The sequence below is a fragment of the Heterocephalus glaber genome, unplaced genomic scaffold (genome assembly GCF_053883595.1).
Source record: "Heterocephalus glaber isolate CG9 unplaced genomic scaffold, H.glaber_assembly_v1.0 deba00001606, whole genome shotgun sequence".
Classification (NCBI taxonomy): domain Eukaryota; kingdom Metazoa; phylum Chordata; class Mammalia; order Rodentia; family Bathyergidae; genus Heterocephalus; species Heterocephalus glaber.
In genome coordinates this window covers 27,984,136-28,011,253 of record NW_028258377.1, presented here as the reverse complement: position 1 = coordinate 28,011,253, position 27,118 = coordinate 27,984,136, and the positions used below count along the sequence as shown (strand labels likewise).

Below are 27,118 nucleotides of genomic sequence, written 5' to 3'. Positions count from 1 at the left end.
TATAAAGATTTTGCTTCTACCTTGCCAATCCTATCCTAATTGTGTCATTTTATTGCCAGACTATTTTGGTGGGGCCTAGGTTTCAAAGTTTAGTGAACAGATAGAGTAAGCATATCTGCCCTTGTTCCCCACCTTAAGGAGAAAGCATTATATCTTTTCCATTTATATAAGGCGTTCTTGCTGGAAGTATGGAGTACATGTCTTTAATCTGTTGAGAAGGTTCTGTTCTATCTAGTCTCCTGATAGCTTTTACCATGAACAGCTGTACAATTTAGTCCAATACTTTTTCTCCAACTAGTGACAGGATCATATGGCTTTCTCCTTTCCACTGTTAAAATGATGACTTTTGGGGATGGATCTTCCAATGCTGAACCAACACTGCCACCCTTATAACAAAACCACTTTCAACATCCTGCCAGATCTGACTTCTAATAGTTTATTTTGTTAAACAAATTTCTATCTATATTCATACATTTTTCTTCTATTATCTTTATCCAGTTTTAGGATTAGCACAGTGTTGAGTTCCTAAAATGAGGGGAGAAGTGTTCCTTCTTTTTTCTGCTTTAATTGTTTGATATAATTTATCAGTTAAAATATATATGAGCCTGCTGTTGTCATATAGGTAGATTTTCAAGCTAGGAATATACTTTCTTTAATAGGTGCTATTCAAATTTTATATTTCCTCCAGAGTTAGTTTCATTAATTTGTCTTCCAAGTTACTTCTTAGAAGTTGTCAAATTTATTTCAAAACAGATTTTTGTAATATCCTTTCTATATCCTTTTAAATTCTGTAAAATCTGTGGTAATGTCTCCTAGATCTTGATATTGTAATTTAAAAAATGTATAATTGATATTGTGTAACAGGAAGAAAAGGTCTAAAGGTGCAGGGGCAGTGTGATAGGGGAAAGGAAAGAAGGGAAAAGAAAAAATATGAGAAAAGGAAAAAAATGGAAACAAAGTCTTTACAAATAGGGGAGGGTGGAGGGGGTGAACGGAGGGCAAGGGAAGGGGAAAACAATAAGAACCAAGATACTCATGTAATGGTACAAGATCCCAATGATGAATGCAACTGTATTTTATACCTAAAATGTACCAATAAACTTAATGGGGAAAAAAATTCTGCTCTGGGCAGCAAAGAGAAGGGGTGCAAGTGTGGGAAGGTAAGAAGAGTATGTTTTCAAGACATTTAGTGGCACAGTGGAAGCATCTGGCTGGAAGCATCTGGCATGGCTGATATGAAGGCAGGGATGGCTGATATGCAAAGAGGGATGAAAAGGGGAAGGCACTGCTTGTCTTGCTTGGAGAGATCAAAGTGTGCTGAGACTGGGCTGCAATTAACTAGTGTTTGCTAATACTGGGCAGAGATGTCTGGTACACAAGTACTAACATTTAATTCAAATGCTGACATTCCAATCTGGTTCTTCTGTAGTCATTTCAAATGTAATATGTACAAAGTTAAACTCCAAATCCACTCCTCCATTACCTTTCCCATATAGGGAAAAGCATATATATCCTTCTAGCAGTTCAGAATAAAAAGCTTTGAAGTATCTTCTATTTTTCTTATGACCCATATTGGCAAAACGTGTGTTTTTTGTCTTCAGAACATATTCAAGATATCTTCTTAACTCCTTAGATACCTGCCACCACCTTGGACAGAACCATTATCATCTCTTGCTTAAGGTGTTGCAAGAGCCACCTTTCTGGTTTCTCTGTCCTTTTCCAACATGGCAGTCAAGAAAAGGCTTTGCAAATTGAAATTAAATCATGGTGTCCATGGTAGGCTAAATGATGCCCCCACCGATATGTCCACATCCTAATCTTAAAACTTAAGGAAGTTACCTTATACATCAAAAGACACTTTGTAGATATGATTAAAGTTGAGTTTACATGATTATCTTGGATTATCTGGATAGGTTTGATGTAAGAACAACAGCCTTTGGAAGAGGATTCTGGAGGACTTGGATAGAAGACAGGATAATGTGACAGGAGAGGCAGAGACTGGAGTGACATACTTTGAAGATGGAGGAAGGGGTCACAAGCAAAGGAAAGCAAGTAATCACTAAATCCTAAAAAGGCAAGGAAACAGATCCTCTTCTCACAGAAGGAATCAGCCTTTCTTACACATTGATCTTTCAGCCCAGCGAAGCTGACTTCAGACTTCTAACTTCCAGATCAGTAAGAGAACAGATTTATATTGGTTTGAGCTGCTAATCTTGTGGTGATTATAACAAATTTGTTATAGCAGCTATAAGAAATTAAAACAGTGTCTCTTGTCCTGAGTAAATACAGAGCCATGACAATGACAGCTGAGAGCCTGTGCAATTTTCTCTCTGACATCCATCTCATAACTGACCTTATCTTCTATTAGTCTCCTCTTTCCTCACTCTGTCTTAGGCTCTTTGGCTTCCTTGGTGCTCATAGATGCCCAGACAGACTTCCTGTACTTTGCCTTTCTTCTTTCAGCATCTGGAGTATTCTTCTCCCTCAGTAGTCACATGACTGGATCCCCACTTCCCTTGGGTGTTGCTAGGCGGTCAACTTCTCCACAAGAGCTTTCTTGGTTCATCACCTGGAAAAGAGAGGACACGTCTTCACTTTCCATCATCTCCCACTGCACTTTCCTGAGTTATTTTCTTCCAAAACATGCATTACCATCTGTGAACTCTAGGTTTTATTTATTTACTATAATATAGTACCTATTTTTATCATGCACTGCCAGATGTCTACCAACTATAATGACTTCTGCACATAGTGGGTGCTCAAAATGTTTATGTTCTTAGATGCAAAGAAAAGCAAACAAGATGATAACCTAGGGCAACATCAGCTGATTTTGTATTCAAGCAGAAAATAATGGCAGGGATCTAGGGAAAACTCTTAGTTGGCTTGTGAGTCCTTCAAGAAGTTTGAGAATAAGAGCGATAGCTGACAATTCCGGCCAAGGGACAAGTGCTGATCTGACTTACTGACAAGCTCCATGGATGCTATGTAAGGCATGCAGAGAGGAGCAGGAGATGGGTTAAGGCCTTATAATGTGGTGGCCTTACCATTAATATTCATAGCACAGTTAATTGTTGATATCTCACATACTTTTATATGAATAATTTTCTTCCTGTCTTTAAATGAGACCTGGAAAGGAAATACATAAAAAGAAGGTTAAATTTTCTTCTTTATACATACAGTAACTTTAAATACTTATAGGAAGTCTCAAGACAGTGATTTAATAGGAAACTATAAATTCCCAGACTTTCAGTGAGAAACAATAATCCATGAGCAAAGTTTGGTTTCCTTTTCAGCATATGTGTGTTCTGTGCAAATTTAAATCTCAGCAGCCATCCATTAGTGGTGACATGATGTACTGAAGTATACACACACATCATATGGGGAACATGAGTGGAAACTCACGTACGTGGTACACAAAATGAGAAGAATCAAGGCTAAGGCTTGGCCATCGCAGTTGCAGCAGTAGCAAATAGATGCACTTCTTCATCAGTTCTAAAGTTGCTGCCTGAAGATCTGAGGCTTTGTTGAGGAGTAGCAGAAAGCGTTGCATGGAATTAGCAGTGATGGCTTTGGACATAGAAAGCTGCCTGTGTCACAATTTTGCTCAATTTGGGTTAGAGAGAACATGTTAGAGATTAAGATTAACTTGAGTCATTGGTAGGAAAATGGATGCCCTAGAGACCATATTGTTAAGTGAAATAGATCATGCACACAAGATTAAATATTGCAGTTTCTCTTGTATAAAAAGCTCAAATTATAAATAAAGAGCAAAGTAAAAGAGTGATAACAGGAAGCAGCGATATAGATCTTTCGCCAAGAGGGAAGGGGAGCAACAGATGGAGGGAAGGGGAAGGGAAAGGAAGGGGATGAAAAAAGAAGTAAAATGTCTCTTCCATATGTACCAACTCCCCATGGCATTATAGGCATTGCAAACAGCTACCAACAAAAAAGAGATTAAGATTAGCAAACTCCACTACTGGAAAGGCAAAGCACTGGGAATTTTCTCTCCTCCCCTCTCCTCCCCTCCCCTTTCCTGTCCTCTCTTCTCCTCTCCTGTCCTATCCTGTCCTCTCCTCTCCTCTCCTCTCCTCCCCTGGGGTTGTCACTCTTGCCTAATAGCCTGCTTTAGGAATGGACAGTGGAAGGTAGAATGGGGTTAAATGAGGTAGTTGAACCTGCATAGTTAATGTGTAAAATAGCAAAAATCTGCAAGACTTGTGCAGTGACTCTGGCTGTTGTTAAGGGTCAGTGTGCACCACAGTGAGGGACAGACACTTACAGAACAGTGCTTTAGCGTGGGGAATCTCCCATGGATGAACAGAAACTTATTTTCCTGATCTATCATTTCTCAATATATGGGCTATTTATCAGAATACTGCCTCATTAGTTATCAAACATATGGTAGTTATTGATAAGAAGATAAAACTGAAAGAAGCCAGGCTGGGTAATGCATGCCTGTCATCCCATCACTCTGGAAGGCTGAGGGAGGAAGATCCCAAGTTACAGCGCAGCTTAGGCAATTTAGCAACTTAATGTGACCCTGCTTCAAACTAAAAAAATGAAAAATAGGGCTGGGGATGTAATTCAGTACAAAGGCCCTGGGCTCAACTCCCAAACCAACCAACAAAACAAAACAAAACAACAGAAAAAAAAATACCTGAAAGAAAAATAAATCAGGTGTCCAGAAAAGCCTTTCTGCCCCTAATCTCTTTTATTCTCTCAGACTGCCCAAACTGCTCTGTTCTTTACCTTGGCTTTGAGTCAGCCTCCTCTGGAGACTTACTGATCATGTTTAAAATATGGGTTGATGTGTAGCAGATGAAGGGTTTACTGAACACATGCTCAGTGAAGAGGGGGGCCTAAGCTTAAGTGGGATCAACACAGGTTCTTGGCCTGGCTGATATCAAAGGACCTGGGAGTCATTCTCTGAAAGTCATGTAACTAGGTATCATGAGAACCTTACATCCTCACCTTCCTGCCCCTCGCGGGTGTGTGTGTGTGTGTGTGTGTGTGTGTGTGTGTGTGTGTGTGTGTATCCTCTGCTCTGCAATTATTTTGTGGATATTTCTGGCAGCTGGTCCCATACAAAGCTTCTCTCTGGTCTCATGGAGCTTCTGATGGTAGAATCTTTTCTGTAGCATTTACTCTTGTTGGTGAGGGTAGAATGTGCCAAGTGAAATCAGATAGACAGATGGCCTTATTTTTTGCCTGGTACCAATTGCAAGTCAGGTTCTATCCTCTGATCCCCTGTATGTCAAGAGCCACTCCTCCTGAATGGTAATCTCCACCAACATATTGTCCCTGGACTCTGATTTGAGCTGAAAAAAATTACAAGTAGTGAGAAAATGTAACTATTTTATGAATTAAAAATACATATGGTATGATTTTAAAACTGAACAAATAGGCATGAAATTTTTTTAAAAGTGGTGTTTTTTTAACTTTTCTACCATCTCTCTTGCAAAAGGTAAGAAACACTGCAAATTTCTTACATATCGCCTAGAAGTATACCTCTACCTTTCTTTCCTTCCCTATCTTTTGCTCTTTTCCCATCTCTATATCTCCCTATCTTCTCTATCTTTATATAATGATATCTATTTTTATTTATGTATAACTATTTAACCACATCTCTACCTATTTATATCTATCTATCCTTTATATAATTCTAAAATAGAAGCAATATTTCACATAATATTCAACAGCCAGGTTTTTTACTTTATTAGTAATACATCTTTGGATGTCGTGTAGTCATCTTTATTATCATAACACAATCTTTTTAACAATAATACATTTTGCCATATAAATGTATCATAATTTACTTCATTGGGTCCCTATGGATTGTGCAGATGGACATTTGGGCTATTTCTAGCAGCTACTATTATTTTTGCTATTACAAAATTACTGTAATCCTTGTATTTGGTGTACTTTTTCATAGACTTAATATTTTTAAGCCTTTCCCTCCTTCTCCAGGTCCCCCATATTCCTTTATTTCTTTTTTTTTTTTTTGTACTTCAACCCAGGCCCTCAAGCATACTGCCAATTTCTGTACCACTGAAATGCTTCTGCAGTTCTTTTACATTTTATTTTGAGAGAAGATCTTGCTAAGGTGCCCAGGCTAGCCTTGAATTTGCAAGCCTCTTGCTTCAGCCTCCAGAGTAACTGAGGTTGCAGGTGTGTGCTACCATGCCTGGTATCCCTGGTAATTTTGTATAACTTACTTTGCTTTGTGCCTCCTAGCACTCAGCATTATCTGAGATTAGTCATGTATTTTTGCTTATTCTCTCGCCCTTGGGAATAAGTGTCATAGTAATAGTGTCATTATTAATAGTCAGTGCCATTCATTCACCTCTGAATTACCAGCAACTGGAGCAGTCCAGACCATACAATGGGTGCTTAAGAAATATTAATGAAAGGTAAAAACACTGAAAATTTCTTGCATACACATCCAGAAGTATGTCTCTGCCTTTGTTTTCTTCCCTTCCTTTTTAAAATCTTTTTTTATTTATTCATGTTTTCTCTTTTGCCATCTACCTCCCTATCATCTCTGTCTCTCTTTCTATATTTGTATCTAGTTCTATTTTTATTTATGTGTTTATTTTATCAATTAAAATACGTATGGTAAAATAAATTCAAAAACTCAAAGATAGGCATATTTAAAAAAGGGTTTTCTTTCTTGAACTTTCGTACTATCTGCCTTGTGAAAGGTAGAATTAATTTGGCTGAATGTCACCAAAAACTGCAATGCAAACTAGCTGCATTAGATGAAAATGTATCTCACAAAATCTGAAGTCTAGAGATATAATAGGCCCTAGATAATGTCACGAAGGACTCAAATTCTTTCCTTTTTTGTCATCTTCAACACTGGCCTTATTTTATGGAAGGTTACATACTTAACAATGACCACAGAATATGTCTTACTCTTCAGATGTAATAATATCTAGAGAAATACAATAGGTTATCTCTTTCTGTGTTTCTTTTCTAGGGATAATGAATCCTTTAATAGAAGCCTTCAGGAGACTATCTTCTAACATTTTGTTAGCTTGGTGGGTTATATGTGCATTTCGATCAATCATTAGCAAGGAACATAAAATTATCTGACTTGGTTTAGACAGTGATGACAAACTTTTAGAGACAAGTGCCCAAACTGCAACCCAAAACCCACTCAATTTATTGCAAAGTGGCAACACCGAAATTAAACTTGAATACTGAGGTTTTAGTTTAGAAAAAGCAACTCGTACATTAACATCTTTTTTTCTTAAAAGAAAAATAAATAACACAGGTGCCACAGATTTGACACCACTGGTTTAGACAAATCCCCTTGAGTGGAATCAGTATTGTGAAGTTACCCATAAATATCTACAGACAGGCAAACTAACAGTCCTGATGTTGTGGGATTCTAATCACAGTGATAGGCAGTCACAGTTAGCTGCACAGTATAAATGGGGACAAGAAAATGAGGTAGAGGGTAGAAATTACTGGGGCTTTGAGGTCCTACACTGCTCTGTAATCATATAGAACATTTTCTGTGTTGTAGGCAGTGATACAAACTTTTAGACTCTATTTTAAGGATCATCTTACTTTTAAGTGTGGGTTTTGACTTAAATATGACTAAAATTGGTGGCTTGTTCTAGGGCAGTGTGTACATTTTTACTTGAATACTAGCCCACAGATATCAGAGGCTGCAACACAGAAGACTTCAGAAGAGCTATGTAGGCATGGTAGTAACCTCAAGGCAAGGCAAATGACTGGATGATCAAGATCCCCTTGGCTCTACCTTCAAAAACATATCAGAGAACCACCAGGCTCATCATCTCCACTTTTACAAATTTAATTGAAATCTCTTTCATTTCTTTGCCTGTATTATTCCTGTTTAGGGTTTTGGTCTTTTCTCTTCCCCCATCTTCACATAGCAACCAACTGAACTTTTAAAATAAAACCAGTCCTGTCATTCTCTGACTCATATACATAGCTTTTCACCTTGTGTAGTAGTAGGGGTCTGTTGGTGTAACAAATACCTGAGATAAATAAACTTAAAAAGAAAAGGCTTATTTGGGCTCACAGTTTCAGCAGCTTCAGACCATGGTTGGTTAGTCCTGTTGCTTTCAGACTGGTGCCAGGACAGATCTCAGCAGGAGTGTGTTGTGGAGGAAGCTGCCCACCTTTTGGTAGCCTGGAATCAAAGAACATGTGACCCTTACTCAGTTTCATTAAATGAAGAAATGCCTAGCTGATTAGCAAGGCACACTCCTGGGCATATCTGGTGGACCATGGAAATATGAAATTGTGTACCATAGATGGTGCCTTAGCCATCACTCTCTGCTATTCTTCCTCTGCTCTGTTTCTGGACACCGTGAACTAAGCAGCTTTGCTCTGCCCTTCTGCCATGAGATTTCTCCCTGGGAGCTAGGTGACTATGTTCTGAATCTCCTGAAATGATGAGGTAAATTAAACCTTTCCTATTTTAAGCTGTGGGTGTTGTATATTGTGTCTCAGTAACAGGAAAGCTGGAAAATATAGAAATTTGGTAGTGCAGAAGTGGGGTGAGTTCTGTGACAGTACCTAACCATGTAGTTTAGAGGTCTTTGGAGCTGGTTTACTTTAGGAGTGTGGAAAGGTTTGGAGATACGAGCTGGAGAAGCTTTAGAATACAGTATGCAGAGCCTGATGGGTGATTCTGGTTGGACCTCAGAAGACCAGAATGCTGAAAATAATTCAAATAGAAAAAGTCAGGCTCAGGAGGTTTTAGTTGATAACAAAAATTCCACGGGCATTTGGACTAGAGGGCTTTTCTGTTATACTGTGGCCCAAAATTTGTCTATATTTTGCTCATATCCAGAGACTATGCAGGAGACTGAGATTAAGGGATGTGGAATAATTAATCTGGCAGAGGAAATTTCAAGAAAACCAAACATTCAGGCTGTGGCAAGAGTGCTGCTGTTTACTTTTAGCCAGATTTATAATGAGAACTGAGGGTAAAATGCAGAGCAAAAAATTTTGAAAAACTTAAAGTTTGGCTCTGAAGGAATAATGTATAATGTTGGGGCCAAAAGAGATGTGGTTGCTAAAGAGATCAGCACCATTGAAAAGAAACCAAGTACTTTTCAAGGACAAAAATAAAGATGCTGTGAAAGCATGTCAGAAATCAGCAAGACCCCACCCATTGCAGACTCAAGGGTGCAAAAGTGCGAAGCTTTCGTTTGAGAAGAGAATCACTAGGTTGTCTGAGAAGGGCCTCCTAGATAATTGCTTCCTGGGGATTCATTTCAGTTCATTGCACTCAGCCATCCAAGCACTCGGGGGCTGCTACAGCCATGGTCCAAGGGGGCCTGACTACTTCTTGAGCTGGACTTTAGTGTTGGACTTGGTGTTGTGCACATGATGTTGGTTTCACCAGCATGCAGAATTCAAGAGTTATGGGGTCAGGAAAACTTCCAGAAAGATTTCTGAGAAATGTATTGGAGGCCTGTCAAAGAGACCCTGAGAGAGAGCAGTGTGTGAAGCTCTTCGAATGAAGCCAAAAGTTCAGTGGAGACCCCAGGAAGTCAGAGATGCCAGGAACATGGAATGTCTGCTGAAGAAAGCTGCAGCCCAGAAGGAAAAAGAGGTCATAGGGGCTGCAACCCCTATGGTTCATAGGAGTGGGACCACCCAAGCCCTTTGGAACTTATAATTTTTCACCATGTGCCCCAGGTGTCAGATATGGAGCTAAATACTTAATATTTATCCTGTTGGATTTTGGTCTTGCTTTGACCATATTCTTTCCAATTCTCCTGTTTCTCTTTTGGAACAGTAATATTTAACCTGTGCCATTATACTTTGGGATTACGTAACTTGTTTTTTATTGTTATAGAAATTCATAGCTAAGATTTTTTCTTGAGTCTCAAAAGAGACTTGGACTTTTGAGAAATGGTGAAACTGTAGAGACTTTGGGAAGAATTTCCTATTGTATACAAAATGGTATTATGTTGGATAGAATTATGCAAGTGCTATTGTCTGTAAAGTATGGTTTAAGGAATTGTGTTTGAGTGTGAAGTTGACAAGTAGTTAATTATAACCATTAATCATGATATGTCATCAGATTAAGAAATCCCAGAAGATTAGTAAAGCCTGGTCCTGGGTATGTCTGGATGGTTCATGAAGCATGGCCTTGGTGTCATAGTCACTGAATTACTGGGCCAAACTAGCCAATGCCAAGAACTTCAAGGAGAGGGGTTTTTTTGACTCACAGTTACAATCCCTAGTTGGCTGGCTCCGTGAGAGAAATGATGTGATGGAAGGGTCTGGCACAGGAAAGCTCTGCATGGTTTTTAGCAGTTTCAGTCCATAGTTGCTCAGGAAGCTGAGGGTAAAGGAAGAGAGGAAGGAGATAGAGCCTTCCGGGTCATTTCCCCCCTTTAACCAGGCTCCATCTGTTTACAGTGTACTCAGCTGCTGAACCATCAGTGGTTGAATTCACTGAGGAGCATAGCACTCCCATGGTCCAGTCACATTTCAAAAGCTGTACTTCAGAGTGCATGCGAGTTCTGAGAGACATTCTAGATGATATACACCATAACACTTAGGTACCATCTGTGGGTTTTTTTGATGTTTTTGTCTGGCACTGTTCCCCTGCTCTGCTTCCTGGCCATCATAAATTAGATTTGCTCCACCATGCCCTTTTGCCATGAGGTTTCTGCCCTGCAGACTTGAATATGTATTGCATTTCCTGAAACCATGAGCTAAATTAAGTCTTTCCTCCTTTAGGTTGTGGGTGTTGTGTATTATGTTTCAGCAACGGGAAAGCTGACTCATGCAGAGAAGAAGCAGAGGAGGCTCAAGTTCCAATATCTCCTCCTCATGCCCCCAGTGTCCTAACTTCCTCACCCTAAACCCCACTTCTTAACATTTGCTCCATTTCCCAGTAGTATCACAAGCAGGTGACCAAGTCTTTAACACATGGGCTCTTAGAGAACATATCCAAACTATAGCACCTGGCTAAGAGTAAAATATCCTCTCCTTACCCTAAGGCACCTGACCTTTCCACTGTGTGGTAATAGACAACTGTCATTTTCCTCTGTCACTACACCTGGGCCCCAGGGATCCTCTTCTTTCCCCTTGAACATGTCAAGCTGCTATCATGTCAGGGTCTTTGCACTGGACATCCAGTTTGTCACACATTTGTCTCTTTTGGGTTAGTTAGATTCCATCTCCAATGTTACATCTTCCATAGACGTTTCTTGAGCACTGTAGTTAACATACATCTATGTCAACTTCCACTAACTCTCTACGCTATGGTCTCTTACTTTTTTTCACAGTTTTATCACTGTCGGATATTTTATGTTGAAAAATTCATTTCATGTCATTTTCTCCCAACCATAAGGTAAACTTCTCAAGAATTTTATTTAGCACTCACATTATTTCCAGCATGTAGAACAATGCCTGGATCAATATATATTTGAATATTTGTTAACAATAATGCCAAAGTCTATTCATTCACTGCTTTTGCATAAGACTATCACAACATATGCTGCATAAAGGCAAGATTAAATGACTTCACTGTAAGCATGGTTACTGTAAAAAGCAGAAAAATGAGTGGATACAGGCCTATGAACTTTAATCAAATAGAGAGTACTGTTATGTGGGAAGAGTGATTTTGAGGTCCTGTTACATCATGTTAACAGGACAAGTAAGTAGGAAGTAGAAGGGACTTGACATAGAGCCCCAGGGCCCACAAAAATGAGAACCCAATTGCCAGATCAATTCTCCTTCTTCTAAAGGAAGTGATTCTTTCTTCCTGAGATATGCTAAGAGAATCTGTAAAATAAAGAGCTATGAGAGAAGGCAATAGAAGGGAATATCTTGGAGAGCACAGAAGGAAATATGGACGAGACTGGCAATGAACAGCTGTACATTGAGACAAAATATGGGAGAAGAGGGATTTATTGTGTATTTTAGGTATTGCTGTGGGCCCTTTACTTGGGTCCCTTTTTATGCTATTGAATAGGGAGTGGAATTTATTTCCTCTGTTTATTTGGATATTGGCTGCACTTTTTGAACATGAAGCCCTCTGAGACTAAACCATCATAAAGGTTATGTTGAAAACACAAGTTTAAGACAATTGACTGGGAATGAGGAAAACTGCCTGATGAAGAAGGAAGTTAGGAGAACATCATTTGAATTTAATCCAGGCCTCAAAGGCAATTTACAAATTAATTTTTTTGTTTTGTTTTATGATCATCAATGACAAAAGGTAGTCACAACAAAGCAATACCAAGTGCGCTTTTATGCTCAGGAGAAAGCACCATGCTTCTTCTCATGGTTTCCAGAATTCTACATGATTGGAAAAATTTCTCTAGTAACAAACTATATAAACGATCCCTGAAAGTATAGTCTTTGTAGATTAACTTCAAAACTCTGCTCCAGTTCTCAGCAGCCGGGACTGGAATTGCTGAGTGAACTTGAAAGCATCCTTTTTGCGCTCTGGGCCCTATTCTGTTGCTTATGAACTAAAGGAACTAGTCAAGATTTGCTGAGATCTCACCTTACTGTTACATCCTACCTAGGAAAGCTGCAGGTCAGTATGTTTCTGCCATTATATAATCCACAGAAAGTTAAAGTTGAGAATAAAATTAGGATACAAAAAATCAGGCAGAGAATGGCGCCAAGGAAGGAATAAAATGAATTTGATGAGAAAGACACTGATGAAAGTGTAGAAAATCATAAATTTGGTTAGACATAGTAACTTCGCTTTTTGCCAGGGAAAGGTAAGTACTGTTAGGAATTCTCAGTAGACTCCCTTCTAGTGAAAATATTTCTGAATTGTGAAAAGCTACCAATGATAAAATCTCATTATTATTCTATCTTCACTCTTTGTAGCTGGTCTGAAAATCTGATCTTCTTTAGGGACAAGCCAGACTCTCCATGATCTGTCTCCATCAGCTTTTTTCCTCCTTTTTCTCTTTGCATTCTGTCTCAGTCTTTCACTATTCTTTCTACTTCAGACCCTTCTCACAAGGGCATTACATTTCGCTATCATAGCATTTGCCCAAAGATTTGCCTCCTAAAATACCTTCTTCCCTTCTTCTATCGTGTAAATCTTATACTTTCTATAATCCCATCTCAAGAGCAACTTTTTTCCTTCCTTCCTTCCTTCCTTCCTTCCCTCCCTCCTTCCTTCCTTTTATCCACCCTTCCTTTCTTTCCTAACTAGCTTTTCTTGTAATTGAAGAAGCAGTAACACTTGTACGTGATATTATGGTAAAAGCACAGAAACACTATATGTAATCTGTAAAACTTTATACATCCTAAATTCCTCATCCAGTGTGCCTTTCTGTAAGTAAAATACTTTGGAAAAACTATTTTCATCATTTTTGGGTGTCTGTCTCCTTAGCCATAAAATAAAGACAATGATTATACCTTTTGGGGCATGAAATGAGAGGTAGCTTAAAAAATGCCATGTGAACAGCACATAACAGGGCTGAAGAATGTCCTTCCCTTTGGACCCTCCCCTGGGTTCTCCAGGACTCTCTTTCCATCTACTTCATTACATTACTTGAAAGGCTGCTTTTTTCTCACCCTGTCCTGTAGCTCCTGTGTGAGCAGGGGATAGGTAGCTTTATGTCTTTGAAGATCCCACTGATTCTAGCTTAGTGACTTTAGATGATAATAACATTAAATTAAATTTAAAACTGGGTCTATCTGGCTCACAAAGGGCGGTGTAATTGTTCTGTGATGGGAAGACATAGTTAAGCAACCCAGTTCTGTCACCTACTTGAGACCTAGCTCCAGACAAGTCACTTAAATCTCTCCAACACTCCAGTTTCTTATCTAAAGAACATGGGTGGCTGTTTCTGCCTCCTAAGGCTGTTGGCAGGGAAGCCAGGAAGGGCCGAGCTGCTGCAGCACATAGAATCATCTAGCATTATGATTATCTTTCTCTCTACTGTCTCTTTCCCTTTCACAGGAAATTCTGCCTTGAGAGATACACAGCATCTCCCTTTGTGTTCCACCCTCTCTCCATGCTGAGATCTCACCATACTCAAGGCCGAAGGGAGGACTGTGCAAAGGTTTGCAGGGGTGTTCTAAGAGAGATCCTTTCCTCAGTTTCTGACAGTTTGAAGGCACTGCTGTGGCCTTCCATTCCACTGCCAAACTGACACAAGTGAGTCTCCTTGATGATCATTAGAGAACGCCTCGGGCCATAATTTATTAAACAACAGAAGCCACCTGGGTTTGCCCATACCTGTCCTCCTGAGCAACAGGTCCTGTTCCTCTTTGATCCACTTGGTCCTATTCAGCATCACTGTGTGACTTTTCATTGCACTGTCCCGTCCTCTGGTCCTCTGGTGCCTTATCTATCCCCAGGACAAAGCTTAATGTGTACTCTGACTCCTTCTCATGTCCCTGAAGGAAATAAAAATATTTCCAACTGACCGAGGATTGTTGAGCTGAAGGCAAATAAAATTCAGGTGGATTCTGTGCCTATCCTCTGTTTGCCGGGTGTCGGGACAGAAATGTGCATGGACATAAAAAGGCCTTTCTACCTTTCCTTCCACCCTTCCCTCCTAACTACAGGTGTGTAATTCTCACTTCCTCATCAGTGCAGAGCCAACAGATCTGGGAACAGACCTGGGCATGGCATGCATTATTAAACTTACTTTTCTCATTAATCTGTCTTCTGTTTCAAGAGAAAACCCCAGGTATGCATGTGTAAAAGTTAGTGGAAATTATATTTTCTCCACTTCAACCCCATCTCCAAGATGTATCCCAAGTTGACCTTAGTATTCAATTAGAGAGAGCAGCAGTATAGCGGAAGTCAGGGCGGGCTATCAACCACATATAATACATGAGATGTGATAGAGAAATACAGTGAATGTTTAAATTTTAAAAGTTATCATAGTAAAAGCCATATTGTCATTAATTCCCCTCAAAATACTCCCCCTCCCTTCAAACACATTTATCCCCTCATTCTTGCCATTTTCTGAAGCAGTTCTAGTAATCCTCTTTCAAGAATGTCTCTAGTTGTGATGTCCTGGCTGCTTTAATGTTCTCAGTCAATTCAGAACATTTACTTTCATGGTCATTTTTACTTTAGGGAGGAGCCAGAAGATGTATGGGGGCAGAGCGGTGAATAAGGTGGGTAAGGACAAACCATGGTGGGTGGCTCTGGGCAGCAGCAGTCACTGACTTGATCATACTCCAGGAAGATACTCATGTAGAACCACTCCAGAGAGTGACAAAAACAACAGGATCAGTGTGTCTAAGCCAGGGGAAGTAATCTGAGAGGCATTCATGGCAATGTGTTTTACTGCAATAAATATTTGTAAATATTTAAATATTTAACATTTATTTTGATCACCCCTTGTATATGCATCTTTTCTCTCCCTCATGAAGGCATATTATTTACTGTGAATTACATACTACGCCAGTTCACAATCATTAATTTGTTTAATCTCCATAATAATTCCAGAGAGGAGATATTACTAATATTTCTCCCATTTTACAGATGAAAAATGAGGTACAGAGAAATTGAGACTCAAAGTGAGGGTAGATTTATGTGACAAACATTAGGAAAGGACAGGGAAGGTTTCTATCTTATCATAATTTAGGTTCCTAAGGTATGACAGAAGAGAAGAAATGTCAAGTATTATGTGTGTATATGTGATAGGAAACATCTTGAAAAAACGTTTTCTGTAAAACACCTGCAGGTTAAGGTTATTTAGCGTTGGTGGATGACAAGAGCAACTTCTTGGCTAGGTTCTGCACAGACAGCGAAGAAGCTGTAGTGGGTGCTGATGCTAGCTGTCCACAGGCGCCTTCACAGCTGAGACACTCAGGTATCTATGGCACCTGCTCTCAGCTGACGTCCTGTCTTGGCTCTCTGCTCATTCAAAGAGAGCCACTAGTATAAATTTGTCACTTCTCCTTCCCCAGAGCAGCTCTGAGCCATAACTGCTTAGCAGGCCTGGCACATGCCTGTAATGCTAGCAGTCTTGGAGACTGAGGCAGGAGATTGGCAAGTTCAAGCACAGCCTGGGTAACGCAGCAACCTAGTGAGACTGTCTATAGAAATAAAAAATGAATAAGGCTGGGAACATATCTCAGGGTAAAGGCCCTGAGTTTCATGTACAGTATGAGGAGAGAAAAAACAAATCCTCACTCCCTTGCCTCAGAGCAGGAGGACTCTATAGTCCACCCTGGTCCTACACAGTCCCATGCATGGGCAGAGTCCTTTCTTGCTTGTGCACCATAGTTCAATGCCTCCCAAACTAAGACAAAGGGAGATTCCTAAACCTTCTCCCCTTCAGTATGATTCACTTCAATTCCTTTAAAAAATCATTAAGTTTATTGGTACAATTTAGATATACATTCATCATAGGGAATTTGCGCCTGTACATGATATATCTTCATTCTTCTTTTTTCCTCATTTCCTTTCTCTCCCTCCAACCCCACTTTCCCTTATTTACAAAAGGTTTGTTTCCATTTTATCTTCCTTTTCTTGTTTTTTTCCTCCCTTCATTTCCCCCTCAACCCTCTCTTGTGCCCCTTCCTATTTCTTTCCTATTTTCTTCCTTACTTCCCACTATCTAGTATATATTTTGGTCCTTTTTTCCACTTTGTTTCTCACACCACCGAAGCAACGTATTTACTTATATATGTTCAATTTATTTCACTTAGGAATATGGTCTCTAGGTCACCCATTTAGCTACAAATGTCTCAAGTTTATGCTTCTTTATGGCTGAGTAGCACTCCACTGTATAAAAGAAAACCACATCTTTATGCATTCATTGGTTGATGGGCATTTAGGTTGTTTCTAAGATTTAGCTATCACAAAGTGTACTGCTATGAATGGTGCATATATTACTGTTGTATGATGCTTTTAATTCTTTCGGGAAGATACCAAGAAGGGGGACAGCTGGGTCAAATGGAACCTCTAGTTCTAGTTTCTTGAAATTATACTACAGAGCTATTGTGATAAAAACAGCATGGTATTGGAAAAAACCTCCCCAAAAAACCAGACCTGAGGATCAGTGGAAAAGAAGAGAAGATGAAGAAACAATTCCCAACAGACTCAACCACCTCATCTTTGACAAAGGGGCCAAACACCCTTACTGAAAGAAAGATAGCCTCTTTAATAAATGGTGCTGGGAAAATTGGCTTTCCGTATGCTAAACACTACAACTAGACCCATGTCTCTCAATGTGCCCTAAACTAAAATAAAAATGGATCAAAGATCTAAGTATTAAAACAGAAACTCTAAATTTCTGGAAGAGAGAATAGGTGGAACTCTTGAAGATGTTGGTGTGGTCAAAGACTTTATGAACAAATCCTGATTGCATGGGACATAGTACAAAGAATCAACAACTGGAACTCATCTTATTGAAAAGCTTTTGCACAGCTAGAGAAACCACTAACAGAGTGAAGAGACAACCCTCAGAGTGAGAAAAAAATTTTGCCAGCTGTTTCTCACAGATATGAATATATAAAGAACTGAAAAAATCAGGCCTCCCAAATTTAAAGACCCAATCCAAAAATGGGCATCTGAAATGAACACACACTTCTCACATGAAGAAGTACAAATGGCAAATAAATATATGCAAAAATGTTCAACGTCACTGGCCATTCGAGAGATGTAGATGAAAACAATGCTGAGATTCCACCTCACCCCAGAAAGAATGGCTGCTATCAAGAAATCAATAAATGCTGTGGGGAAAAAGGAGGCCTTCTGCACTGCTGGTGGGAGTGTAGACTGCTGCAACCACTTCAAGTCCTTTCAGACATTATGTCTCCATACGGTAATTCCTCAGCCAGGGTTACAGTCTTGACTTCTTCATCCAGCCTTTCAGAAACAACCTTTCACTCCACACTGGACACTTTTGATTTTGAGAGTTCTTCCTCTTCCTGGGCTGAAAGGGGCTGGCCATGTTTCCATCCATTGTTCTCCAGGAGGAAATGTACAGATGGGCCCATTCAGTGTCCCTCCTTTCTCTCCAGGTGAAGTCTCTAAACGAGATCCACGAGTAACTCAGCATGACAGCTGGTCCCAACTGTGTTTTGAGCACTTCACAGTTCTGAAATTTTCTGACTGAGGGTCCCTTTGTTGGTTACTTATAGTAAAACGTTCAACCTTTGCGTCATCTACTTTCTATTCCCATTTGGATGGCCTAAGCCAAGGAAAGGCGGCAGCGCACACACCTGACTCCAATTCTTTTTGGTTTTTGTGACAGTAAACTGGGAGTGAGGATCTAGTAGGCCTCTCTGCCCCATGGCTTTCAGCTTGGCCTCAGATGCCTTCTTTCTTGTGAACCAACTTATTTTTGCGCAGTGTCATCATCCCTGCTGTGTTCTGGAAGGAGGACAATTTTCAGTGTTATTTTTAATCATGTACCACTCAGGGAGATAATGATATTGATTAAAATGTGAACCAAAGAAAGGTATTTCTCTTTGAGGAGACACAGAAAAAGTGTGTCTTGGCGCCAAAGCACCACTAGGGGGCGTTTCATTAAAGCGGTATTGCTACTGTGGTCACTAGAAAGTCTTGTTCACAGTATTATTCTTAAAGGGACAGTATTAAGCTCCTTGAAAATGTAAATGCCCCTATCCTCATGGGACAGTTAAATTGAGGATTCTAGAAGAAAATTTTGTCACATTTTAAAAAAATAGAATGCACAGATCCATGACCTGGCAAATCCAGCTTATTCTAAAAAGAGAACAGAGATTTGAGAAGGGATTTCTAACCTGGGTTTAGATTCAAATTTATTGTGTGACCTTGTACAGGTCACCGTGTCTTTTGGGAGGTTTTCTCTTCTTTTAAATGAGAACGAGGGGAAAATCTAGATAGATTCTGAAATCTTTTCATATCTACGATTCTATTTCATTCATCACTGTTTCAGTTCCCCATTTTTAATAGCCTCACTGTTAAATTGATGATAAAGAAAAATTAAAACATTGATTTCTTTATACCATACTTTAAATCGTAGATTGAGGATGTGGCTCAGTGGGAGACGACTTACATAACATGGGTGAGGCCCTGGGTTTGGGCCCCAGAGTGAGAGAGATAGATGATAGATAGATAGACAGGTGAAAAATACTTTTCATGGAACATTGTTGTGATTTTAAACTATTCCAATTTTTATTGTTAGTGAAGATCTGCTAGAGGTATTTCTCCTTATATTTTGTTCTAGAATTTTTATTTTAAGCCAAACAGCTTCAGAGGCTGACAATCTCTTCTCTACCCTTTCAAGCCCTTGTGGAATGAGTTTTTTTTGAAACTTACACAAACTCATCCAAGGGAGCAAGAGAGGTCTTCACAGATAATTATCAGCATTAGCCAGGTGAAGGGCACCCAACTTCTTTATCCAGAGGGTTCTGCAAAGAAGACTTTTTAACTTTTCCATTTTTCCAGATTGCTTCTACCTGAATTATAAAAGCGTCACGGAACAGAAGCTTATCATATTTTGCAATATTGTAAGTTTCCTCCATCTTTCTATTAGAGACAGACAGACAGGCTGGATAAAAAGAAAGGCTGGTGCCTTCAAGGGAGTTCACGCTGTGAATTCAAAATGGAAAGAGGGCAGTTTAACTCTGCCTGGGAGTGAATCCCTGCTCTGCTGTGGATGCTGGAGGAGGCTGCACTTGGTCTGAGGTTTGAAATTCACTTCTCTTTCATTCCTGTTGCATTCTTAGTCCTGAAATCACAGAACCCACAGCTGATGGGGTCACAAAGGACTTTGTTGGTTGCCTGGCTCCAATTTTTTGAGAGTTTTATGAAGGAAAACCCATGGGCTTTAGAAAGACCACAAAGAAAATATCCCTTCTAACAGTCACAGTGCATATTAGCATTTTAACTCTCTGGGATGCCAGGGAGAAGAGAAGAAACTTAGAGTTTTACCCAATATTTTGCAAACCCATGGAATGTTTCAGGAAGTATAGCTCTACTATAGCTGTTTGATAGATAATGAAGAAACAAAGTTTAGTCAACAATAAAGTCAAGGACTTAGTCACAGTAAAAACCTAGGGGGCAGAACTGGATTCTGGCTTTGGGCCTGTACTTTTCCCTATACCTTGTAATTGCAGGTCCAGATCTAAAATATTCTCTGGGATTTTTAAAATGTTCTACAAATTACACATATCTTAGAACAAAAATTGACCTACATGATGTCATTTAATTGCATTATGTTACTAATGAATGGAGTGAGACCCAGAGAGGTTAAATTACTGTCTCAAGATCATGATCAAGTAAGAGAAGAACTGAAGACAAGAGGTGACTCTCCTTGAGTGAAATATGCCAAGGAGGATCATGCCATTTTCCCATGATAACCATACCTTTGAATTAAGAATAACAAAGATCACATAAGTCATCCTATACATCATGACATTAGCAGCCATCAGTGAGTTCTGTCGAATATGATCCTTCTTTACATCTTAGTGGATGATTGTGACAATTGAACATAAGTTTTGATGACATCACTGTAACAAGCCAGAGTCAATAAAAATAAATACTAATAATGCCAACTGCACACATAACTTTGAACATAAAGTCCTCTCCTTTAAAGTTTGGCTTATGCTAGTTTATAAGGAAACTATGTAAGTGATGGGAATTTTGTATACAACTCCAGCTCTGGGCACAATGGCAAAGAGTTGCAGCATGGAAAATAATAAAATGCAGAAATAAAGGTTAATAATATTTCAAGTGTTAATGCAATGCCAGGCACTTCACTAAGGACTCACATATGTTTATCCTCATGGTAAGCCCATGAGCTAGGGTTCAGATGAAGCTGTTGCTCAAAGAGGTTAAGAGACTTGCAAAATGTCAACAATCCCAAGTGGTAGAATAAAGATTTGAACCTAGGAAACTCGATTCTAGAACTAGTCCTCTTATTTTCTAACATTAAGAAAAGGTCTCATTGAAACCGGATCCGAAAATGCTGCCTCAGCGTGTCTTTCTCCCTTGAATGCTTCTTGAACAGCAGAAACCCTGATGTCCCTGTTCTTCCAACCACTTAACCCAATGAATCCACTGCTGGTTATTCCTTATATGAGCTATGCCGCCCTATATCCTGAAGGTTCTTAGAAGATGCACAGAAATGCTTCTAGGTTAGTGTGTAGTGGAATTACATAATTTGTAGAAGGAATCGAGCTGAAGTCAACCTTCCATGCCCAGGGAAGGAAAGAGTTTGCCGAAGAAAACAATGACGTAAGACGATCACTAGGTATAGTCTGCTTGAGATACCTGCTCTGAAGTAGACAGCTTCAAAAAATGTGCTTATTTCCATAATAGTACCTGCTTATCTAACAATACTCTGTAATAGTCTTGTTTTTGGCTTTCCCCTATAACCAGCTTGACAGTAGTGGACCCTTGCCCTTTGGAGAACAAAACAGTCTTAGGTTGAATGGCTAGTGCCATAGTCCTAGGAAAGCTGCAGCTCCATCAAGATTTTTGGAAGTTTCCAGGGGCTTGCTTCCTCCTGATGACTGTCTGCGTGTGTCCAGGAAAACATAGTTCTCACATTAGATAAATTTGATCACCTTCATGGAGATTTGAGAGCTCGGGGGAGAGGTCACAAGTATCCCATGAAGGTTTCTTCCACTATTGTTCTCATCTTGTGCTTTCCTTTTCTCTCCCTTCCCTTCTCTTCTCTTCCTCCCTCTAGGAACAAGTTTCCTTTCCTGATATGAGGAGGAGGTTCTGCCCTCCATGGAGGGCTCTGGAAGGGATTCCACGTATTCCCCATAGCTTCTCAAGGACCCCAGGAGAGTCTCTCAGAGCATTCTTCAAGAAATAGTTTGCTCTATAAGAGGAATTCTGTAGCTTACTGCCAAGAATATTTTTTTCTCTACTTGTATAACTGCATATGGTTCAAAATAGCAAAATCATGTGTCTTCTTTTAGATTCTGTACTTAGCTACTTCTCACCCCTCTGCCTGGTTATTTAATACCTATTCCTGATGAGGAAAATTCCTCTATCTTTTAAAAACACTATGCCTCTAAGTCAGTGTCACCTCATGACTCCTTACCCTTCCTGTATAGTGGAAGGAAGTAGGATGTGGCTTATTTTTCTATAAAGATAAATAAATCAAGGCAGAAGCAGATGAAATGATCAAGACTTGACCTGATATATATCTGGCGCCAACATCTGTATTTTTTTCTTGATCCTCTCCACTACCTCTCGGATGCGTATTCCCAAAACAGCTTGGGGAATCACCAGTTTCACTAGGGTGCATGCATTATGGCAAGCTCTGCAGTTCAGTTCTGGAGACAGAAGAGGCAAAGACAAGGAAAATGCCTCCATCACTGGCTTTCCAAGGGCTCTGGTTAAGCCCCGTGTGAGCAGTTCTTCTCCACCCTGGAGAAGGAATGTGCTTTTACACTTAATTGGACCATTATTAAAATTTAGTTAGCTTCTCTTTCCTCTTGAGTTGTAGTCCAAACACCTGGCCATGGTCTGACTGATCTTCTGCACCTCATTTTCAGCCTGTTTTATGTTACCTGTCCCTCCCCTACTCTGCTCCAGCTATGTGGTCTCTGCAGTCCTTCAAATGAGTCTGTACTACCTGCTGTCTTAGATTCCTCCTGCAATGCTCTTCTCTCTGCTATAATGTAACTCTCCCACTTCACCTGCCACCTTTCCACCTGGTCCCTTTTTTATTCTTTCAATGTTTCTACTTTTTTAACTCCTCCTCTGGAAAGCCCTCTCTACTATCTTGTGTTAAGGAGCCTGTCTCCCTTTTCCCCCTATTTGTCATCATAGTCTTGTCACAAATAATAACTATTTGATTGTTTATGTTTTTTATTGTATCTTTCTCCCATTAGACCTTACTAAGCTCTAAGGGCAGTCTTAGTCTGATTCCTGACATGTAGCAGACTGTCAATAAATAATAGTGAATGAATGCTTGAATGAATGAATGTAGAAGGAAGCATGGAAGGGTGCCTTTTTTCTGCCTGTGCTCAGCCCATTTATTTGCCCATTCTACAAATGTCTGTTAGCCTTACCTCCTTATGTGTGTATTTAGGGGACCTTGGATTTCATCTGACATTAGCCTTGTCATCTGACACAAGGGAGAAGTTGTCTGGGAGGCAGTTTTGCAGCATAGTAACTAAGCGTAGACTTTGTCTTCGCCAACTCTTCTTATCTACAACCTTCCAGAATCTCCTTAACGTGCCCAACACATTCTGCACCCAATATATCCTGATGACCTTTATGCTGCTAGGTCAGCTCTATTAAAGGGAGCCTTCCTCCTCAATCCTGCTACAGTCCCAGGGATTTTGAAGCTCTCCTTTTGCAATATCCTGAAGAACTGAAAGGACTCACGGGATTAGTAGCTGAATTTAATCTGTCTGTTTACCACAAATTGAGAAGAGCACCCTGGCTCTCCCCTCCTAAAAAGGAAAACATTTTAAAATTACATTTGAGAGAACTTATCTCAATTATCCCCACCCCTGGACTCATCACAATTCTACCTCCTCTCCCTGCCATAGCCTGACCAACCAATTGTTAATTTTCTGTGCATATTCTCTTTTTACACATAATCATGGATGTTTCAATATTACTACCTAAAACTACATTCTTATTTAGTGATCTGGGGGTTTAGTGTATGCATGTGTGTGTTGTCTCCCTAGGCAATTCCTTGAAGACAAGAACATATAAACTTCCTTTATAAACCCCACAGTGCTCAGCATGTTACTAGGCTTTCCTTCAAATGTCATGGATGTGGCTCTCGGATAGTATGTCGCATCTTGATATTAATAAATATTACAGGAGGTCATTGTTTTGGACTAAGCTTCTGGCCTGGGCACCAACAGAGCTGACTGTAAACCAAAATGGTGTTGTCCACACTAAAGTTCTATATCACCAAACCAAAACTTAGTTATTATCTGACTTTCTGAAAACTCAAACAGCCAAATTTCCCCAACAAGCCAGTTTCAATTGGCATGATCATGAAGTTTCCTCTACCTTCATCCTTCCACAAAAAAGATTAACTGAAGTAAATGGGTGTTACCAATCAGTTATTTTTCTGCTTTGTTCTGTCTCCTTGTTCCTTGCCTTATATGATATGCTTCTTTGAAACCATCAATCTGCCTGTGTTTCTTGTTTCTGCTTTTCTCAGCCCCTTTCTCTCATTAATACCAAGTTTGGCTCAGTTTGTTACTGGGTTTTGGGGTGCTGGAGTCTCCTTCTAGAGGTGGTTTCTAGGTTCTTTCTGTCCTGAGCAAAGAATTGGTCAAGACAAGCTCCAACATTAGCAAATTCTTATATTTATTAAAGGTAAGAAAAGAAACAGGCTCTGTAGAGCAAGTTTGGGCCAAGTAAAAGTAAGAAAAAATGTCCATGCTCAGTGTGAGAGTGGATTATGTACTGTGAAAGAACAGTAGTAAAAAACCCAATGTTCACTGTCCTTTTGTGTTTCCTCCTTCTCAGGCTGCTGTCAGGATTAGGTGGTACTTTCAGATACCTGCTCAAGTTCTTGCATGAGAAGTCCATGTGCAGGGCCTTGGGAAGGGTTCTACACACATGTCCTGGGATTCTTCATATAGCTAAACACACCACACCTACTTTTCCAGCCAGCTTTGCTATGCCCTTGTTTCCTGCCTCAAGTTCATTGGAACTCTATAGAATGAAGTGTTGCTCAATTCTATAACCTCAGATAATACCAATTAAGACCTTTAAATGTAATTGTTGTAATACTGTCCTTTTGTCACTGGAAAGCTAGGTCTTGATGCCTTGAAGGATCCTCCCTCACAAACTTCTTTGGTCCTTTTGAGCCCTTGATGAAAGAATTCAGTTGAGACACAGAGGTGCAGGCAGTACAGGCAGAATTTACTAGAAAGTAGATATAGAAGGTCTTCACATGAGAAGGCAGCAGGGCCATGAAGTCATCTACACCAAGTTCAGATATCTTTTTATGCACACAAGAGTTCTCCCTGGAGTTCAGGGAACTAGGGTAATTATGATGCTTATGGACATTTTCTGAGAAATTACTTTGGCAATATAAAATGTCCTCTTGTCCTTTTCAGATGGTGAGTGTTCTCTCAGAGGCCTTACTCAAGTAAGAAACTTATGAAAGAAATTTACAATAGATAAGTTCTTAATTTACATCAGATCAAGGTGGGAGGGTCTTTAAAGATGGGTTCCTTACCTGTTAACAGGTCTGTATCTTTGGCAACCAGGCATGCTGATGCCTTGTTCTAGAAAGAGAGGTCTTGTGTTTTAAGGTCTAAGATCAAATAAATGATTATAAATGTATTATACATTGAGGTCTTTGTTTCTTTACTTAGCTATATGTATATACCTGGCTATTTTATATTTATAAAGCTGCTATTTTGGACCGTCTTTTTGTCCCTGAGGCCCACTAATTTCTAACTATCTGCCCAACACATTGACATAGGTTTCTCTGGAAGCAGATGCTAAGATGACAGGATATATTTTTTTAGAGATCAAAGGTCATGGAAGAGAGGTGAGAGAAGGTGTAATCAGAGAGAGAAACTGAAGTGGGGATATCAGCCACTGCAAAGTGGATTGTTCCAGAATGGGCCCGAACCTGGGCTCTACTCTACGTACCTTGCCCTTAGCTCGCCCGGTCCCTGAATATGAGGTTCTCCTGAAGGGCACTGTCTTAGTTGACTTCCTGCTGCTGAAACAAAACCCTGAGAAGGTGTCAGTGAGGTTGCTGTTGATAACTGGGCAACAAATCCTTTCATGAAGGGGAATTTCGGTGGCATATCCTGTTGGTTAAACTGAAAGATCATTCAGGATTCCAGACTACCTACTAAGAAAAAATAGTGATGTTATTTTTTCCTGTGGGTAGCATGGGGCAGATAATGTATTCCTCAAAATGTAGAAGATTACTGGGTGTAGAAAAAGGCTCCATTTCCAAAATCCACCCAGGACTCTTTTATTATTGATAGTTCCTATTTGATGTGTATAGATATGTTCCTCCCCCCAAAACAGAGCCAAACAAAAGACATTTTCTGAATGATGCTTGAAAACTCTACAACTTCAATATATGCAATACTACTCCTAATTTAAAATCTACAATATATGAAGAATTTTACAGATCTGTTTCTTGAAGTTTATGCGGCTGTATGCCAGACCCTGTGCTAGGCATTATTCTTGGATCACTTTATTTAATCATTAAAACAACATTATGATGTACATTCTTTCATTCCCATTTTACAGACAGAAAAACTGAAATCTTACAACAACCTGCAGAAGTTCGCAAGTTAGTAAGTTGTAGAGCCTGAATTTTAATCAGTTCGTCTGATCCTATGGGAATTTTAAACTTTTCTTTACAATAATGGCACTACTTTCCTATTAGAATATCCTCCTATTGTTTTGAGTTTTGCTTTTCTAAGTCCCCTAGGGTTCCAGCCCAGGAACTTCAAAGGGTAGAAAATTATTTTGCACGGTAATAGCAGGGTAAAGGATTTCAAGCTTCCCAAGAAGGAAATATGGTAACAGGAGCCAGGTAGCCTGGTCTCTCCGTGGAGAAAGTTAGAAGACACTTTTGACCCCATCATAATAGGACATCTCAGCTCAAGGTGCTTAGGAGAATAAATGCAAACAATGAAAGTTTAAACAGTCATGCATGTCATACAAACTTCTACCTTAATTTAATAAACACTTCAGTAAAGATAACATTGGTTCTGAGGATACTTGTTTCAGAAGATTCTTTTTTTTTCATTAATTTTATTGGTACATTTTAGGTATACAATATTGGGAATTTGTACCTTTACCTAATAAAGGTTCTTGGTTCTAATTTTTTTCCCATCCCCCTGCCCTCCCTTCAACCCCTCCACCCCTCCCTATTTACAAAGACTTTGTTTCCTTTTTTTCCTTCTCTCATATTAATTCCATTCCCTTCTTTCCTTTCCTACCCCTCCCACTTTCCCTTTGGACCTTTTCTTCCCATTTCACATTATATATTATACATTTTGATCCTTATTTACACTTTCAGTTTCTCACACCAGAGAAACTATTTGGTTTTTACATGTTTGTCCTATTTAGTTCACTTAAGAGTATCACCTCAATGTGCATCCATTTAGCTATAAATGTCTCTAATTTCTCATTTTTTATGGCTGAGCAGTACTCCATTTTATTTTTAAAAAAACATTTTCTTCATCCAGTTTCCAGTTGATGGCCAAT

At 39.6% G+C, this 27,118-nt stretch overlaps 1 long non-coding RNA gene and 1 pseudogene across 4 annotated transcripts in view; both read right to left on the bottom strand.

Moving 5' to 3' along the window:
* Nucleotides 1-689: 689 nt before the first annotated feature.
* The window catches only part of LOC110344818 (uncharacterized), a 190,081-nt gene continuing 163,652 nt past the window's right edge, over nt 690-27,118 (bottom strand). For 2 of the 4 annotated variants that reach the window (XR_015444805.1, XR_015444806.1), the window contains 3 exons: nt 14,219-14,379; nt 10,224-10,336; nt 690-8,167 (listed from right to left, as the gene is read on the bottom strand). This is a non-coding gene — a long non-coding RNA (uncharacterized LOC110344818). The remainder of the gene's footprint in view (nt 8,168-10,223; nt 10,337-14,218; nt 14,380-27,118) is intronic. The other 2 variants (XR_015444804.1, XR_002387667.2) reach the window with 2 other exon arrangements.
* On the bottom strand, nt 12,165-12,370 carry LOC147822976 (small nucleolar RNA U3; annotated as a pseudogene).